The sequence below is a fragment of the Ictidomys tridecemlineatus genome, chromosome 1 (genome assembly GCF_052094955.1).
Source record: "Ictidomys tridecemlineatus isolate mIctTri1 chromosome 1, mIctTri1.hap1, whole genome shotgun sequence".
Classification (NCBI taxonomy): Eukaryota; Metazoa; Chordata; class Mammalia; order Rodentia; family Sciuridae; genus Ictidomys; species Ictidomys tridecemlineatus.
In genome coordinates, this window is record NC_135477.1 from 240,355,995 (window position 1) to 240,370,892 (window position 14,898).

The 14,898-nt window shown below is 46.0% G+C and overlaps 1 protein-coding gene across 10 annotated transcripts in view; it reads left to right on the top strand.

The window, feature by feature from the left end:
* The window catches only part of Pdzd2 (PDZ domain containing 2), a 354,997-nt gene that overhangs the window by 56,803 nt on the left and 283,296 nt on the right, over window positions 1-14,898 (top strand). For 4 of the 10 annotated variants that reach the window (XM_078017007.1, XM_078017036.1, XM_078017039.1 and 1 more), the window contains exons 1-3: window positions 2,755-2,955; window positions 7,573-7,788; window positions 9,891-10,029. The exons of 3 other annotated variants lie outside the window; for them this stretch is intronic. The gene's annotated coding sequence lies outside the window, so the exon portion shown is untranslated. Of the gene's footprint in view, window positions 1-2,754; window positions 2,956-5,860; window positions 6,542-7,572; window positions 7,789-9,890; window positions 10,030-14,898 lie in introns of those variants that run through there. 3 more of the 10 variants (XM_078017017.1, XM_078017014.1, XM_078017028.1) reach the window with 3 other exon arrangements.

Consider the following 14,898-nt stretch of genomic DNA (forward strand, 5'->3'; position numbering starts at 1 on the left):
AGCAGCTCACGGAGGCCTCCATTCTCAAAGGGGTGCAACAATACCAGACTAAGGGTGGCAGGAAAGGCCATGCCCATGCAGAATGGCCTGATGGAGCTCAATCTCTTCAATTTTGGTCTGGCATTTTCCACTCTATCTTTTGCAACCTTTTTATCTAAATCCCTAGCCCCTGGTGGCCCATCCCTGCTCCCCTCTGATCACAGATATGACTCACCCACAATTATAAATTCAAATTGTATATCATGGGAGTAGATGGTAAGGGGACAACTGTGGTCACTGCATACCCCTCACTTATGGCATCTGCTCCCAACCATAAATGCCCATGGGAAACTGGTGTCCCTGGGGTGGGACCACATGGCAGGAGCCTGGGCATTTGTTTTACTTTTGCTGTCTTCTGGGTTTGGTTTATACAATTCTTTTCCATCTGGCTTCTAGAACCCCCAAAGCTATTTTTAAGGCAAAATTGTTGCTTCTGTTTTGTCATAAGAGGAAAGGCCGTCTTCAAAGATCATTCATTATTTGTTGGTAGGTTTGTACAGCATGTGCCCTGATCAGTTCAGGGGAGCAGGACTCACCAAGTCTACATCACACGTCTGCCAGAATTGTGCAACACCATGGACCTGAATCTGGACTTAGGACCCTGTATCAGGTCAGGGTCAGTTTAGGGTCACCCATAGCCCAGGCCTAATCTCATGCTGTTTTTATAAATCATTAAGAAAAGTCCCCAGCTCTAGTCTTCTCCTTTCAACTCCTTGTTCTAAACCTCTTCAAGCCTCAACTTCCTCATCCTTAAAGAGTTGAGTAGAGCCCCACCATATCAGGTCATTGTGGGGTCCCATGTGCAAAGCACCTAGTACAGCAGTTGGCATGCAGCGAGTTGTCATTTGTAATTTTTTAAAAAGTACAAATTTCCACAAGTTCCAGAGATACCATCTAAGAATAACAGTGATTTGAGGAGTGCTTTTGATCTGCTGAGTGTCTCTGGGATGCCTCCAAGTCTTAGTATTCAGGCCAGGGTCAGAACTCTCAAGGCTTGTCCAGATGCCAGGTCCATCCATGCAGGATGCTCATCAGTGAATGGATCTTGGTAGGAGAATCTGGGCTGCCCTTTTGCTAAAACAAAACCAGAAAAGCTCATTTCTTGTGGCTTTGCACTAGAATATGCAATCCAACCTAATTAAAGAGCAGAGGGTACACATGCATACCACTAAACCAGAAAATGTACTATAATCTGAGCTACTGTGTGTGTGTGCTTGTGAGTGTGTGTGTGCGTGTGCGCTAGAGGATAGAAAGGAGGGCTTAAAATAGAGTAGAGGATCCATTTTTCCTGGAGTGAGGTTTTCAATGAGATTTTTGCATAGAGAACTGTATTAGTCAGTTTTGAATTACTACAACAAAATACCCAAGGCAACTAACTTAATAAAAAGAAATGGTTTACTTATGTGTTTGGAGGTTCAGTTCCAAGAGGGAGTGGCCCAATTGGTTTGGGCCTCTGGCAAGTATGCCAAATGGCAATGGCAAGGTTCACATCAAAGCAAATAGTCACATATCAAGCCATACTGTAGATATAGAAAGAATGGGGTCCTATAATCCCCACTGAGGTCATGCCCCCGGGGACCTAAGGACCTCCCATTAGCTTTCATGTCTTGAAAGACTACAGCGTCTCCCAATATCATCACCCAAGATCTTTGGAGGACACTCCCCAATTCAAACCACAGCCAGACCCCAGAGCAGAAGCAAACCTGTGCTTGATTGTGTCTACCTGCCCTACACCGAGGGGACCCTAAAAGACACACACAAACCACAGTGTATGCAGGGAGCCTAGGGTGAAGTTTTCATGAAGCTTTCCTAAGAGCTCTCCACCTCCATGCCCCTCCTCACAGGGAGGTAGAGGACCCAGGTCACTTCTTATCTGTGACTTATCTGTGGGTGTCTGACTGCAGACCTCACCAATTCCTCTTTGAATCTGAATCCTATGTACAAGTCTCAGGGCTCTCATGTAAAACGAGATGGTCGACTCCTGTGAGCTTAGGGCGACGCCAAGTTTCAGCAGCCAGGCACATTCTCGGTGTACCCCATGGCTGAGGCAGCATAGGGGCATCCACAGCAGCCTTGCAGGCTTTTCTTGGTGGATTCAACCAGTGCTCTCTCCAGACCCTAGCCCAAGCACTGGCTGCAGGTCTCAAAGGCACCAGCCTCAGAAGGAGGAGATCTTTGCCCTTTGTATCTCTTAAAAATAGAATAACAAATAGACAACCCTTGGAAATTTTGTGTCTTGAAGTCAGTAATTAACTTGGGTTCTTGAGAAATTGTACATGTCAACTCAAAGGAGAAAAGTTGGCAGTGAGCCGAGACCAAGGCTGTGGGTAATCAGAAGTGTGGTGTCTTGGTTCAGAATGCAGGTTCCCAGCCTGTCCTGGATGTGGGAAGGCCCTGGGGACTTGCAGGGATCAGCATAAGAACACAGAGCCCTGAGAAGTACTTGCAGTCCAGTGGAGTGGGCGGGTTAGCCACGCCATAGTACAATCCACCCCAAACTTAGTGGGTTAAGAGAAGAGTCAGTGTATTGCTCATGATTCTCTGGGCCAGGAATCTGGGCAATATTTGGCCAAGCAGTTTTCTGCTTCATGAGGCATTGACTTAGGTCCCTCGATAGGATCCAACTTGTGATCTGGACTGGTCCAGAGGGCCCAGGAAGACTTTACTCTCAGGTCAAAGGCTAAGGAGGGAGGAGCAGCAAGGCTGAGTACAGCAGGCTTCCTTAGTTGTGTGGTCAAGTGTCTCTCTCTCTCTCTCTCTCTCTCTGTCTGTCTCTCTCTTTTTCTCCCTGTAGTCACAGGGCCTCTTCCTTTCCATTGGGTCTCTCCATCTGGTCTGTTTAGCCAGGTCACCAGATTTTTGCATGGCAGCTCAGCGCTCCCCAAAGAGAGGAAGAAACTGTTAATCTTGTTACAGGTGAGAAACACACTGGCATAGTGTCCCTGCTGCCATATTTCAATGATGGAGCAGTCACAGAGCAGCTTAGGTTCAAAGAGGCCACCTTAATAGGGAAGTGACATGTGTGCACAGGAAGGAAAGACATTGCAACTGTCACCTTTGGGGATGAGCTACTACAGGGCTCCTTTGGAAGAATGGGAAAGATTCAAAGCCTAGGGCCACTTCCAGGGTAGTCAAGGGCAATGATGCCACAGTGCCTTTGATGGTGCAAGGGTATCCGCCTACTACAGTACGGGGATCGGTATTCCTCTGACTCCAGGAATGAGATAGAGCAACATGAACTTCCCTTGCTTCCCAACCTGGACACATTCAGCCCCAGAGTTAATTGCCAGCTTACTTCATTTTCTCCCAGGGAAAGCAATAATTTTCATTATGAGTGTCACTTGACTATTGGTGGCTACCTGGAGCACAGTGTGGAGGATTCTAAGGATACATCAAGCCTCAGTGCCGTGATGTATTGGCCATGTCTCCCTGGGATATGGAATTGAGGAGGGGCATTACGTGTGCCATTCAGATTTGTTCTGAGTCCAACCATGCTGAACTCTTACCAGAAGGGAGACAGTTATATTTATTGGCCCCCAAACTTGCCTTGTGATTTCCCAACATTCTCCATTTGCATTTTCTCCTGTGATTGCCTGCAGCCTGCCTGGCCTGCAAAGTCAGCCTACTCCTCCAAGCTTTGCAGAGCCACCCAGCGTCTAGATTTCTATAGCTTTAGGCCGAGTGACTTTCCACCATTAGACACTACCAGTACTGATAATTATCTTTTCATCTGTGTGCTACACATTCCCAATTAGGTTGTTGGGTATTTGAAGTCAAAGACATATCTTGGTACTCATTCTTCCAACTCCAGGTAAGTCGGCTTTTCTCCTGATAGTAGTGACTTGAACATCAGAGGAAGATTTGAATATATGAAATCTACCCCTTCAGACAGGTGTCAGTGGTAGAAATGGGTTTATATTCACAGGCTGGGCTCAATAGGGTTTGCCTGGATTGGAAATAGGATGATCCTATTGGGTCAGGGTCCCCCTGGTATGGACCTGCCTGAGGTGGCTGGGCAGCCAGTGCTGATGCTTTTGCAATTCCTGATGACATGTCCATGAGTTCACGTGTGTCCAGGACCCCACTGTTTCTATTTCCTGTTGTTTGAATTACCTGTCTGAAAATGCTTGCGTCAATATCCTGGTAGATGTTCAAAGACACCAGAGGGAGAGATTGTGTGATCAGGGAGACGAGAGAGACTTCTGAAGGTCCTGTGGAATGGGAAGGACTGCTTCTTTCTGCCTCTGGAGGGTTGTAGTTTATTGGGTGCTTATACCCCTAAATCTGGAACTCAAGAAAGCGGATTTGGCAGAATTCCTTTGAATCATCTGTTTCTGTATTGGGGTTCAACACTTGGAGCATATAAAACCCCTGGAGAGAAATATGAAGAAACACATCAAAATTTATGCTACTTTATTCCTAACAATTAAAATGCCTGACTCTGTGGAACCTGGGTAGACCCATGGTGGTGGGGGGGGGGGACGAGGAAGAAGAATCAACATCCAGATGGGGGCAGGCCTCTCAGACACCCGTTTTCTGGGTTTTGCTCTCAGGTCCCCATAGAGAAGGAGTTGATAGCATTGCTGCAACATGAGATTGGTTCTTCCCTGGAGATGTGCATGGCTGACATGGCTGGGCAGGGTCAGCACTTTGGATGCTCTATGTCATGTTTCTTCCTGGTCCTATGACTCTGTGGGTTCCCTGATGTCCCCACTGAGTCACGAGTGCACATTCAGGAACCAGGTAGAATCAGGATATATTTTATGATCATGACGATGCAGAGACAATCAATGTTATTCACAAACATCAGAAGCTGGATGACGTCTTACGATGTATTCAGAATCATCCAAGGAAGATGAGATTATATGTAGCCCAGCCATCGTGCTGAATGAATTTCATTTTTGATAGTGGGTCATTCAAAGATGTTTACTAGAAATGCCACTTAGAGAATCTGCTCACCAATCACTCAAACAACAATAACAGGTCTATTTGTTGTGTTCCCTTGTTGAGTGTTTGCAGACATTGTGGTCACGTGTTTTCTGTAACCATGATCTCATTTTTATCATTCTGGGTTAATGGGAGCTTCTAATGCCACCATTAAGACATAAACAACATAAGAGGGATGCTTCCTTCATCATTAGTTTAGTAGGTTTGTGTGAATTTAATTAATTCATTCCTGAAAGAGGAGATTCCTGACTTTGATACGGAAAGCATTGACTGGATCATCCCACATTTTCCTGGCAAAGGCGAGGAAACGCAAGGACTTTTCCCATCAAGGGCTCTCCATTCTTGTTTCCAACCCATGATCTCACATGAGCTTGGGGACTGAGAGCATACACATTTGGCCCATCTTCTCCCCACGCTGACTTCTCCTCTAAATTCATTCAAATTTAACATAAAGCAAGATAGAACTAACACCTCCCCTCTCTCTCTCTTGAAGATGTACTTTGCACTGCTTAGAAGGAGTCATTTGTGAATTTACAGTTACTGAATGCTTATTCACATTTAACCATCTGTTAAAAAAAGAAAAAGTATCCATGATTTGTTTTAGTCGAGTGTGATAGGACACACAGACAGATGTGACTGTCATGAAGGAAGAAGTTTACAATATATATGTGTTTACTTATTTATTTTTTGCAGTGCTGGGGATTGAACCCAGGGCCTTACAAATGCTAGGCAAGCACTAGCCCTGGGAAGAAGTTTCTACTTAGTAGGTTCTCTAGAAACAGGAGGCACAGCATGCAGGATTGCATGGGGGGAAGCATCAGGGTTGGTCAGGAAGCAAAAGGGGACAATGTGGGTCAAAGTCTTTCTGTGGTTTCCAAGGGAAGGAATGGGCAAGGCAGGAAATGGGTTTGTGTTGGTTGGTTTGAATAAATTCAGTGGGCTCTGGGGTATAGGGTCTGTCTCTAGTTGTCTCTCCCTGACTGTGGGGTAATTAGGACAGGAGGTGACTGTGTCAGAGAGTTCAATAAAGGTGTTAGTTGATGGTGAGGAGGGACATGGCCCCTGGATTAATCAGCAGCTTGCCTCTGAAAGGTGTGCTGAAGGCAAGCGGCTTGCTGAGGCCTGGTTAGACCTGGGAGGAGCAGTCTCTCCAGTCAGCAAGGCCCCAGATGCCAGAAAATCATAATTACAGAGAAGAAGGAGAAAACAAGTTAATATACTATCCTTTCAAATATTTACCCAAAGACGGTAAAAGTGTACCGAGTGCCAAGTATGGTCTGACCTTGCAATCCTAGTTCCAGTCCTGGGCTCGAAGGAGGCTCCCAGGGAGAGCTGAATGCTGAATGCATGTTCCACACACCTGGCTTGACCACAGAGATGTGCCTGAAACACTGGCTCTACCTTCAAGGAGCATGTGGCCCATTCTGAGAAAGAGATGCACAAATATATTTATTATAACTTGGATAACTGCCATTAAAAAAAAGGAAAAACCCAAACCTATCATTATTACCCCCTTGGGTCCTGTTAGAATGGCCTTTGGTTCTACCTACACCAGGTAAGTGATCGTCACTCCTCATTGTCCCTGCTTCTCTCCTTAACCCCCAAACCATCAAGTCTGGGACCTTTTGCCATGGCCAAGTGTGTCACTTCTTCCCCATCTCTACTGGCTGTTCAGAAAGAAAGAGGTGGCCTCCCCTCTGCCCCGCAGGCCTCCCTAGCAGCCTGGTTAGACGGGAGGCCCATCCCTCTTGTCCTTTGTTAGTCTGCAGAGCTCTGAGCGCTAATCCACAGCAGCTGTGCACCAGGCGCTGGTGGGCATCAGGGAGGGGAGCTGTGTGGGAGGGGTGCCTGGCAGGGTAAGGCTGGAGCCCTCCCAGGGGCTGAACCACCCACAGAGCCTCTTTTCAAATGCTCTCTTGTCCCTTGAAACGGCTGTCTCTGGAAGGGGCCAGGAGCCAGCACAAGGCCCAGAGATAATCTTGAGGTAGACCGTTTGTCTCAGGCCCCTCCCGCCGCCTCTTCTCCTAATTTCCCTTCTGGGCCTTCCAAAGGGGTCTGGTGCATGCTGACTGTGCTGCCAGCCATTCCGGATAACTCATTCACATTAGTGGAATTTAAAGGTCACTCTTCCCAATGGTATTTGTGCCAGAAAAGAGCCTAAGAAGGAGGCCACAGCGCATAAGCATAAAGAAATGACTTTCTAATGGGGATGGCTGAGCTGGGAATTAGCTGATGCAAAGAGGATGTGTGTGTGTGTGTGTGTGTGTGTGTGTGTGTGTGTGTGTGTGTGTGTGTGTGTGTGTGTACACATGCGTATGTACATGCTCGCAAGCCCCAGATCATCAGAATCTGTCCCTCCACCTTTCCAGCCAGGGATGTGGAGAGCAAACTGGGGCAGGAGCCCTACCTGGGGCAAGGAGATCAGGTAACTGGCAGCTCCAGCTCAGCCTCCAAGGCCTGTGTCTGCAGGCTCTGATTGGAGGCTGGGAGGCCACAGGGGAAGGTGTCTCACTCAGTCTGCTCTAGTTGCCACCACCAAGGACCTCGGACAACATGGCTTTACAGAAAAACTTTGTTTTCTCACAGTTTCAGAGATTCAAGGTCAACGTGCTGGCAGGGTCGGCCGCTTCTGAGGCCTCTCCGTGGCTCTCAGATGGCACCTTCTCACCGTGTCCTCACATTGTTCCTTCCCTGTGTGCGAACAACTTTTCGTGCCAGATTTCCCCTTCTTCTAAGGACAGCAGTCAGACTGGATTGGGGTGCACTCACCAGCCTCGTTTTAACTGAATCTCTTCTTTAAAGGTACCATCTCCCAATACAGCCACATTTTGAGGTACTGGGGGTTAGAGTTTCAGCATATAAGGCTTTTGACGGGGGCAGGGGTGGGGGTGGGGTCACACAATTCAACCTATAAGTGAAGGATAGCATATGGTGGGAACTCAAGAGCTGCAGTTCTCAGAAAATGCTTGTTTTAGCTGGCTTTTTTGTTGCTGTGACCAAAATACCAACAAGAACAACTTAGAAGAGGAAAAGTTTATTTTGGTTCATGGGGTTCAGATGTTCAGTCCTTGGTTGACCAACTCCACAGCTCTGGGCTCAAGGGGAGGCAGAACATCATGGCGGAAGGGCGTGGTAGAGGAAAGTGGCTCAGGACGTGGCAACCAGGAAGCAAAGAGAGTGCTCTGCTCACTAGGGACAAAATATAAACCCCAGATGCACCTCCTATCCCATGATCTACTTCCTCCAGCCATACCTCACCTGTCTACAATTACCACCTAGTTAATCCATATCAGTGGATTAATCCACCGATTAGGTTACCTATCTCCTAATTTGATCATTTTTCATCTCTGAACATTGTTGCATTGTCTTGCACCTGAGCCTTGGGGGAACAACTCATATCTAAACCATAACAATGTTCCAGTGGCTAAGAGTTGGTAAGCTAGGGGCGTTGATTCCATAATAGTTGAATCATTGGATTCCATTATAAGAACCAGGAACAACTTTAATAGCAGAAAATAGGATGCTGTGTTAAGTGTGCAATCTCAGATTCCAGCGAGCAAAATAGGCACAGGGAGAGGAAAACTGTTGAACTAAGCAGACTTGCGGTTTTGAATTTTTGCTACAATATTTGCTTACTTGCACAGTTATTTTTTCATCCATGGCACTTGCTGACAAAACAATAGCAGGTGCCACAGATTTTAAAAGTTTCTGAGAGAAAAACCTTAAACCGACAAAATGCCAAGCTTGTATTAAATAAATTCTGTGTATTTGGGGAAACTCACCATTATTCCGTTTTAGTCACGGGTCTATCATCGGTGTTCTAAAAGAACAGAGTTTGAGAATCATGATGGAAAGCAAGGTCTTGTCTTCTAAAATCTAAAAAGTAATATATTTTTTTCTCTTTTTGGTACTAGGGGTTGAACCCAGGGGTTCTCTACCACTGAGCCATATCCCTCGCCCTTTTTACTTTTATTGTGAGGGTCTAAGTTGCCGAGGCTGGTCTTGAACTTGTGATCCTCCTGCATGACTAAGACTACAGATATATATCCCACCTCACCTGGCCTCCGCATCTGTTTTCTCATTTATTCAACACAATTGATTTGAGTGTCTTCAAAAACGCATGCCACTCCTCCAGACATTGGTGAGAGAGAAAGCGTGAGATTCTGATCCTTCCTTGAGACCCTGAATCATCAATTCAGACTTTTGGTTAAGGGGCTGGGCAAGTAGCTCAGGTGATCGAGTGCTTGCCCAGTATGTATGAGCCTTGGGCCTGCTCCCCCTACACTGCAAAAAAGAAAAGGAAAAAAAAAAATTGGTCACAAACCACAGAATTCACTGCAGCTGGTTTAAGCCGAGGAGTAATTTACTGAAGAGGCTCCAGCAGAGGAAGAACTAACTAGGAAGCAAAACAGCTGCTGTAGTTAGATCTGAAATGTCTCCCAAAGGCCTGTGTGTTAAACACTTGGTCCCCTGCCAGTGGTGATAGAACCTTCAGGAGGCGGGACCTAGTGGAAGGAAATTGTGTCACTGGGGCTGTGCCCTTGGAAGGAATATTGGGACACTGGCCTCTTACTTTCTTTTTTACTTCCCACTTGCCATGGGGTGAACCAACTTTTGGGTCTGACTCACCACAGACCCAAAAGCCATAGGCTAACCAACTGTGGACTGCATCTTCTGAAACCAAGAGCCAAAATAAAACTTTCCTCCCTTTACATTGATTTATCTCAGGTATTTTATTACAGCAGTGGAAAGCTGACTCACATAAAAGCAAATGCAGGCAAAAGCGCTGTTCTAGTGGAAACCTTCCTGAGCTCATTGATGCCTAGCCAACAATGTTTGATGCTGAGTACAAGACAGCATTTTAAGATGTCTGAGTCTGTTTTTTTTTTTTGTTGCTATAACAGAACACTTGAGATTGGGTCATTTATAAAGAAAATTTTATTTTGGCTGGATGGCCCTTGGAGGTGCAAAAGCATGGCTTCAACATATGCTTGCTTCTGGTGAGGGCCCCGTGCTGCTTCAACTCAGGCAAGAAATTAGAAGGTAAGTAGGCAAGTGCCAAGAGAAGTCACATGATGCTCAGAGAGGAAGCAAGAGAAAGCCAAGGTGGCCAACTAACTTCATATGAGTATAGATGTACGAGCCTTGGGCCTGACCCCCTCCATTGAATGGTAACTAATCCAATCCTATGAGAGGGAGCACTCACTCACACAAAATTGCATTAATATCCACCCCCATGACCCAAACACCTTCCTGTAGGTCCCACCTCCAACACTGCCATCTAGATGAATTAAGCCTCAGTGAGTTTTGGTCCGGGACAAACTATATTCAGACCATAGCAAAGATCCTTTGTTGCCCCTGTCTCAGAAAGTTGGATACCTCCAGCCACCTTTGCCAAAAATGGCGTCCAAAGACAGCCACTGCTTGGTGCCTTTCGCTTCTGATTGGCAGAGCCCAGGTCACATGACTGTACCATAGCTGCAGGAGAAGGCAGGAGAGCGAGCTTCTGACTTCTATCTTAAAGATCTATGGGATCATCAGATGGGAAATTCTGCAAACAGAGTGGGAAAATGCTATTATTGATAACACGCTTAGGCACGGTGGGGACCAGGAGAGGGGCCGCTCACAGCATGTGGATAATGAGGGAAGACTTCCTGGAGGAGGTGATTGAGGATTGAGCTCATGTGGATGGATAAACCAAAGGGGGACATCTTGGAGTTAAATTAGACCCCCCCCCAGCTGTCTGACTAACTTGCCTCTACTGTGAGTGTGCCAAGTTCAGAAAATGAAAACTGATGAAGCAAGAAGAAAAGGCGGGTTGGAATCTGCATATGTTTATGGGGACTCACGTAGGAGCTGCCTGGAAAGTGCTCGGGGCATCCTCTGCTGGACTAGCTGAGCAACTGACTTGGGTGGTGTCTTTTTTCCTCCCAACTGTGCTCCCTGCAGGTGTCCTGATAGGTCATGGCTCCCATTAGGAAGTGCACAGCGTGTTTTCAGAAGGGCTTTTTGGAAATACAAAACTTGACTCCAAAGGAGTGCTTCTGTTTTCTCTCTTCCTTCTCTTTGTTATTTTTCTTTCTTTTTAAGTTAAGTGTAAATGGAAAATACAAATCTTTCCATCACTAGCACCTGTTTTATACTTTATCTTTTAAAAAGACCTCTAATGCCATCAAATTATGCCTACCATTTTGTGATTTTTTTTCCCCTGATTTCTTTATCTTACATTCCCTAAAAAGTGAGTTTTAGTAGCAGTTCTTTGAAATTGTATTTGGTCAATAAATATTTTTTTCCCCCATACTGGGGATTGAACCTGGGGTGCTCTACCCCTGAGCTATACCCCCAACCTTTTATGTATTTTTATTTTGAGACTGGGTCTTGTTGAGTTGTTCAGACTGGCCTCCAAGTTGTGATCCTCCTGCCTCAGCCTCCTGAGTAGCTTGGATTACAGGTGTGCTCTGTGCTGCCCTGCTAGAATGATAATATGAGTCCGAGGTTGGCTTTAGAGAGTAGGAATAGGGGCTAACCTTCCCCCTAAATCTGTTTCTCAGGCTTGGTAAATGCTATCACTTTGTGATTACCTTAAGTCAGATATATAACTCACAGCCTTTGCTCCCCTCTCTTACCTCCTGGACATCAGCAAGTCCATAGGCTCTGCCTGCAGTTCATCTGGGATTTGTCTCCTCCCCCCCCAGGTGCACTACCGCGTCCTTATGCAGGGTCCCCGCCCCAGCCTGAACAGTCCCCATTACTGGTCTCCTTAAGGCCACTTCTCTCCCTGTAGCCAAGTGAGACTTACAAACAGAAGCTTGTCTGCTGCATCTGACTCCCCAGTGCTGGTTTCTCATTGCTTTTAGACAAAACAAGGCCTTTCGCAAGGTGGCCCTGACCACATGGTTTGGTGGTCCCCTCCCTCTCACCCTTGGCCAGCTAGCAGCCACAGGTGGCCTTCCAGCCTTGCCTCAGGCGTGCCCGTGGGCTCTGACGATTCCGTCCTCTGCTCTGCACAGCTGGGTTCTTCTTAGCTATTAGGTTTCTGCTGAAATGTCATTTCCTCTGAGAGCATCCCTCATCTTTTGTCTACATCGTGCCCTGCCCTCCCCTAAACTGGTATTTTCTTATTGTAGACCCTGTTTATTTCTCTCCTGGCATTTAACGCAATAATCTGTCTATTTTGGGTTTACTTATTATGTACCTCTCCTTCTAGAATCTGTGTTCTGAGGAGGTGGAGATCTTATCAGCCTGTACCCACAGCATCTGGCCTGAAAGTGCTCAGCAAGTATTTCTGGAAGGAGCCAAGCAATTTAGGACCTCCAAGCCCTCTGCTCCCCTTGGAGGGGGACTTTCGCTGGGGAGGTTACCACTGTCCTCTCAGAGTTCTCCCAGGCTGCAGCCCTCCCAACAGCAGACCCCAGGGTGTCCCCAGGCTCTGAGCTGCCCCTAGCCCTGCTCAGTGAAGGCAGCCATCTTCAGATGACCCACATTCCATCCAACCAAGTCTCAGACCAGCCTGACTCACCGGTTCCTTCCCAGCTGTCTGGGTCTCCACTCCCTGCTGCATGGGTAGTAGAGGTGAAGCAGCTCTCCTGGGTCTGCCCTGCAGGTGTGTAATGCAGTGGAAAGAGCATTGAACTTGGAGGCTGGGATGCAGCTTTTGAGCTCCTTCCTCCCCTGAGCTGTATAACTTCAGGAAATTCACTCTGTCCTGAGTTTCCCTTTGCTAATTTATAGAATGTTAGCTGAGGTCCCTGCTCTAGGTTATCTTTCAGGGTTACCAAGTCGATGTTTGTGGCTGTCTGTGGCCAACTATAAGTACGTAGTAGAGGCATCGCCCAACATGCCATAGCTTCATTTGGAAAGAGGAAGGTTAACTTGAACATGAGGAAGCCAGATCAAAAACATTGCCTGGCAAGGATGTGGGGGAAAAGGCACACTCATACATTGCTGGTGGGCTGCAGATTGGTGCAGCCAATATGGAAAGCAGTATGGCGAATTCTTGGAAAACTTGTAATGGAACCACCATTTGACACAGTTATCCCACTCCTCGGTTTATACCCAAAGAACATAAAATCAGCATACTATAGTGACACAGCCACATCAATGTTTATAGGCAGCTCAATTCACAATAGCTAAAATAGGGAACCAACCTAGGTGCTCTACAACAGATGAATGGATAAAGAAAATGTGGTGTATATACACAGTGGAATGTTACTCAGCCATAAAGAAGAATGAAATTATGGCATTTGCTGGTAAACAGATGGGACTGGAGATTATCATGCTGAGTGAAATAAGCCAATCCCCCAAAACCAAAGGCCGGATGTTCTCTCTGATATGTGAATGCTAACCCACAATAAGTGGGATAGAAGTGCATTGGATTAGACACCGGGGAAGGAAGGGAAGGGATGGAATAGGAAAGACGGCAGAATGAATCAGACATAGCTTTCCTATGTTCATATATGAACACATGACCAGTGTAACTCCACATCATGTTCAACCACAAAATGGGATCCTAATTAGAATAACTTACACTCCATATATCTATGTCAAAACACATTCTACTGTCATGTCTATGTAAAAAGAACAAATTTTTTAAAAATTAAAAAAAAATGTTGCCTGAAAAAGTTTTTATTCCTCTCAGCAGAAGACTTCCCTAGGGGAATACTGGGGGGTAGGCAGGGAAGGCCGGATGCTGAGGCTGGGAGTGACCATCCTGTATAAGGCTTTGCCCTGCCCACTGCACTGTGGTCTGAAGCACATGCTTGGTCCAGAAAGCTATCTATCATTCAAATAGTAAGGAGCCAAGGGAGGACTGCCTTGCAGAGGACGGGCGCTGAGTTGTGCATCTTGGTGAGATGTCTTTTGGGTCACTCTGAGAGTGTGGTTGGTTGAACTTCTTTCCTGCAGTAACATCTCCCACTGCAGATATGCAGGCCAGCATCCCACGATCAACTAGGAGGCAGTTACTGAATGTCTATGGGTCAAAGAAATCCGATTCCATCTCTACCCCTACAGCAGGATTTTTTTTAACTTCAGTACTAGTGACATTTTGGGTGGGATAATTCTTTGCTGTGGGAGCAGTGGACTGTCCTGTCCATTTGGCAACATCTTCTGGCTTCCACCCACCAGGTACCAATAGCACAACAACACCCGACTCCATGATTCTGAGATACATGAATATGCATGCACACAAACACACACACAGACACATGCTCATGATGACTGAATACATCGGCAGACATTGCCCAATGTCCCCTGGGAGCAAAATCCATGCCCTATGCACACACCTCTTAAGAAAAACTGCCCTAACAGAAATAATAAACAGGATAGGTAGAAAGAATTCAGAGGAGGAGGACAGGGAAGAGCCAAGTACTTCAAGCTAAATGCGAAACACAAATGCATTTATGCAAGTCATCTGACTGCCCAAATATTGAAGAGCCTTGTTTCTGGACATTCCTTGTGTGGGACAAAGATGATCGTGACCACATTAATATGAGGCTTCTTTTTAGCATTTATCTAGCCTGGGAAAATTCAGAGATTTATATACTTCTTGGTTGCAAAGATTAGTTTACCTTAACAAAGTCAATGTCCATGAAATGAGACTGCATTTGATAAGGTGGTTGTTGTGGGGATCAAGATAGCGTATGCAGCAGCCTCAGCCTCCAGTCCATGGCAATTTTTATGAATTCTTGCTTTATTTCTATATCATTTGGTATTATCTCATACCTATTATGCAATGTGCATCTTCTCTGGTCTATTTAGATATCTAATTTGATTTATATATACTAACATGTAATTATATATATTCATATATTAATATATAGCATTAGGTCTTATTTGATGCTCACAAGCACCCTGCAAAATAAGTGGCTTGACACCCATTTTACAGATGGAAAAGTGAGATCTGCAAAGGTT